Below are 5073 nucleotides of genomic sequence, written 5' to 3'. Positions count from 1 at the left end.
CTAGTTATTTCCAAGAGATTCCTCTTTAATTTGCTAGGAAATGTGGAACCTCACTCAGCTTTTCCCCTTATCTTTAAGTGCTTCCACCATTATTATCCCAGATTTCATGTTGACAAACCATCAGAAAACTCCAAATTGAAAACAAAATATGAAAAACTCAAACCCAGATTTTCACTTCTCAACTACCTCTTGCTGCCTCTACTCCACTTGAGAACTCAAATTCACTCTAGTAAATAACATCAGACAATATCCTTTTTTTTTTTTTTTTTTTTTTTTTTCCAGACAGGCTCCCATTCTGTCCCCCAGGCTGAAGTGCAGTGATGCCATCTCGGCTTACTGTAACCTCTGCCTCCCGGGCTCAAGTGATCCTCCTTGCTCAGCCCCCAGTAGCTGGGACTACAGCCATGTGCCACCATGTCCAGTTAATATATACACGTATGTATGCTACTAATGTGTGTAAATATACACACATATACACATATATGCACACATATGTAATAAACACCCTTTTATATATACATGTATACACAAAAATAAAAGGGAGTTTATTAGAGAGAATTGGCTTACACGCTTACAAGGTGAAGTCTCATGATAGGCTGTCTGCAAGCTGGGGAAGACAGAAACTGGCTCAGTCCAAGTCTGAAAGTCTCCAACCAGGGAATCCTGACAGTGCAGCCTTCAGTTTGTATCCAAAGGCCTGGGAGCTCCTGGCAAGCCACTGGTGCAAGTCCCAGGGTCCAAAGGCTGAATAACTTGCAGTCGGATGTTCAAGGGCAGGAGGGACGGGAGGAAGCATCCAGCACAGGAAAAAGATGGAAGCCAGAAGACTCAGAAAGCCAGCTTAGGCCACCTTCTTCCTCCTGCTTTGTTCTAGCCACACTGGCAGCCAATTGGATGGTGCCCACCCACACTGAAGGTTGGTCTTCCTCTCCCAGTCCACTGACTCAAATGTCAATTTCCTCTGGCAACACTCTGACAGACACACCCAGAAACAATACTTTACCAGCTATCTACATATCCTTTAATTCCATCAAGGTGAAACTTAATATTAACCATCACAGTGTCAAAGTAAGAATACAAATGTCAAAGTAAGAATACACACCCTCGCTCAGCACCGAAGTCTGTATTCTAGACAGACTTTACAGTATGCCACAGAGTAGCAGTGTTAAAAAGAAAATGCAGATTTGTAAGGTTCTATAAGATATTGTTATTATTTTTTTGTGGACAAGCCTCAAGATTTATATCTATTGTATTCTGCAATGTGTCCAAAATGTGTGATTTTTTTGCGACTACTTTGTGTCCAATTTTTATTTGTTAAATTGATTTTAATAGGTTTTAAATGCAAAATAGAAGAAAATCTGTTGAGTCTTTAACAAGAGTTTATATTTCTTCAAAGGCCAGTCAAATAAATTCAGTGACTGAAGCAAAGACAGTAGGAAACGGTGAACATCATAATAAAATGGAAAGCATAGATCCTGCCTAAAGACATTTACATTCATGTTTTAGAACAATATTTATACCAAACAAAATATATATGTGGGGTAACATTGACTCCCATGGTTTCTACTCTTGCTTCAATAATAGCCTTAATTAGAAGGAGCTTTGGCTGGAGATAGTCAAAACTGTAGCAGAATTTAAATTTTATAGCAAATCTTACACTTCTTAGTTCAAGTTGAGAATTAATTAGAGTTTCCCCACTCCATGAATACTTTATGAAAGCAAAAATAACCTATTTATTTGGAAAGGATAACAAAAAGAAAAAAAATATGAAATTATGTTGTCTAGGTGTGTTCCTAAAATGGCGAGAGAGAATGTAGAGAGAGAAGGGGAGAATCTTTCTGTCCTACAGGCTACATGAATTCTTTTTCCTCCAGTATCAAATCTAGATTTGTCTGGGGGACTTTCAAAACCCTTAAAGGAAAGCAGGAAAAATAGTAACTGCTGAGGTTCAGAACTAAAGACTTAACCATGATGCTCTAATCTAGTCAAGGGAAACCAGTTCATAAAAGAAATATCAGACACAGGGTGATGGTGGTGGCAGCCCATCTGGAGCAGCCGCTGTGGGGACACCAGCTGTAGTGGGGGAGGCGAGACCAGAGCTGCACACTCTGTGGAGTGGCAGAGGCCGGGAAAAGGTGGGAGTCCTGCCCCCTACTGTGTTGGCAGGATGGGAGCCCTGAGCTCTTGAATACAGCTGCAGCTGCCTAGCCATGGCTCCAGACGTAGGCATCTCTGCAATCTCAGGGGTCTGGGAAGCTTCCCCTGCCCCCACAGGCTCAGAAGTACCTGCTCCCATTCCCTAACATCTCCCCACTTCCAGTGCCCACTCTGATTTCAGGGCAATGTTGAAGCTAAGCACGGGTGCTCTTGTGACCTGGCCGGGTGTGCATGCCCTCGCGGTAGTGCTGACATACCAGCCCCCTGCTGCCTAGGTCCTCTCTGAAGCTTTGGGCACTGATGAGCTCAGGGAGGGAGGCCGGGAGTGGGTGGCTTAAGGTGACTTGGCATGGGCCTGCAAGCGCCCCTCAGCGTGAACAGCCTGGGCACCATGGCTGGCATGTTGATAATGGCAGGAAGCAGACAGGTTCCTAGATGGGAAAGGGTGGGTCCCCGGCGAAGCCCCACCTTCAAGCCAGGATTGGCCTGAAGCCTGGAGGCAGGCTGCCAGTTCCTAGTGGAGTCTGTGACCTGGAGTGAGAACCTATAGTGCTTTTTCCAGGTCTGCTCATGGCCACCCATGGACCAATTAGCATGCACTACCTCCCGTTTGAGCCCATAAAAACCCTGGACTCAGCCAGATTCACACACTCATCGGGATGACCTGCTTGCAGAAAGGAGCTACCCACTATGGGTCTCCTCTCTGCTGAGAGCTGGCCACTTATCAGGATGACCTACCTGCAGAAAGAAGCTACCCACTTCAGGTCTCCTTAGAGCTATTCTGTCACTCAATGAAGTGTCTCTCCATCTTGCTCACCCTCCAGTTGTCCATATACCTCAATCTTCCTGGACATAGGACAAGAACCTGGGACCTGACAACTGGCAGGACGGAAAGAGCTGTAACACAAACAGGGCTGAAACATGCCCCCCACTTGTCACATTGCATCCAACAAGTAGAGGAGAGCTGCGACCCTTCTGGGAGCCCAGTCCCGAGAGCTCCCCAAGCCAGGACTGTGACACACTGTAACACCCTCTTTGGGGCTCTGTGGTTCCTGGCATCTCCAGGCTTCTTGGTGCCATCATGTTCCTCTTGTCTAGATGCTGGTACCTATAGTGGAAGCTGCTCGCGGTACGTGTAGTCCAGCCATAGCCTCACACAGAGCTGACACCTGTGCTGGTGCCTGGAGCTGCCCACCCTGCCACCGCAACTGGCATGCCTGGCTGGGTGTGGTGGCTGAACTCTGTGCTTGTTTGCTCACACACCCCTTGCCACTCCATGCCTGGCTCGCCCTTGTCAGGAGTGGGATCCAGACTGGTAGCACCAGCGGAGTGAAGCCTGCTGGGCAGAGTGGGTAGAACAAGCCCAGACAGGAATGAACAAAACCCAAGCAGAGGCACCACTGGCCATAGTGCTTTTCTGGCTGGTGAAGGAACGCCCTGAGGATCTTGTGACAATGGTATGCCAGCTACCACTGCCCACCCAATCCTTGATATCATGGCAGACTTTGCTAGATGATCTAATATTCTTTCTGGGTGCAGCCCTTTCCAACTCTCAGAATTGTTCTCAATACAGAGATTACCACTATTTGAGTTTTACATTAGTTAGGTCAAGGTCTACCTGGAAGCATTTTTTTTTTCTTTAGAGACATGCGGACTTTGAAATGATAGCATAGAGCCTAGTAAGCACTGACATTTCTATTTAGAAGAGTGTAATGAGTGAAAGCTGATTCAGTGATAGAAACAATTCATCATGGATATGAGTCTTTTAGTTTCATGACTATATGCTTAATTTTTATGCTTTATCTTCTGAATCAAGCCTTTATATATTAACTATAACATTCTCCTATATGGCCTCTTCCTTCCTATCTCCCTCACACATTTACTAGATGAATCTATCATAAACTCCACTGTCACAATATCACTCTCCTGTTCAAACCATCTATTGTGGTTTTCTACTATATCCAATAGCTCTATCTATTTTGTTTATTAAAATAAAGAGGACTGTGATTCAGAAAGCTTGGGAACCTGTGAGTTTCCCTATCACCATAGGGAATATCAATAGAGAACGAGTCTCTATTTATATGGCATAGAGCAGTAGTGTTCTACACAAAAATCAGTTTGGGAAATGCTGACATAATGCAGGCATAGACACATATTCACTTTGTGGAGCATTTCCTAATTACAAACAACCTGATAAGAAATAGAATTGCATAGGTTGATAACAAAAATACAATTGAGAGTGAATACTCTGGAATAATGCTGTACATGGAATCCATGCTTTTGTATGCAGTACCACCATGCTTAATTCATGGCTTGCCTATTGTCATGATAAACTAGTTTAGTTTTGATTTTCTTTATATTTCCTGTTTTTTTCTCCAATGCTTTAAGAATGGCTTCCAAGGCCTTATTTATATTTCTAAATTAATGGATTGTGTAGGGAAATAGGACCAAACAGTGAAAGAAAAAGAAAGTAAGCACTCACAAATGAGTCCATAAATGAATTTCAGAGTAATGTTTGCTGACAAAATTGTGTTGTGATTTTCTTTTCTCCTGGTTTTCCATCCGTAGATAACAATACCATACGTTTGTTTTTATGGTCTTTACTTTGTCTTTTATAGGGTCTGATAAGCAATTTGAAGTCTGAAAATAAAGATCAACTTTTTGCATTTCCAGGGTGATATTAGGACTTCGTGGTTGTTTGCACAGTTCCACTTAAAGATCACAATCTCGAACACATTGATGAATAAAAATGTCTTCCCCATACCAAAGTAAACCTGTAAATACTGAACTGTAGAGCAAGCTAGGGAAGGGCATCACACAATTCTGGCCTTTAAATAAAAATATATATGAATCCAAGTGCATTTCTTTGATGTAAGAAAATGTGCAAAGCAGTTATGTGGAGATGTGAAGGTGGTG

The sequence above is a fragment of the Macaca mulatta genome, chromosome 12 (genome assembly GCF_049350105.2).
Source record: "Macaca mulatta isolate MMU2019108-1 chromosome 12, T2T-MMU8v2.0, whole genome shotgun sequence".
In the NCBI taxonomy this organism is placed as follows: Eukaryota; Metazoa; Chordata; class Mammalia; order Primates; family Cercopithecidae; genus Macaca; species Macaca mulatta.
The sequence above is the reverse complement of the archived record's forward strand: the minus strand, read 5'-3'. Positions refer to the sequence as shown.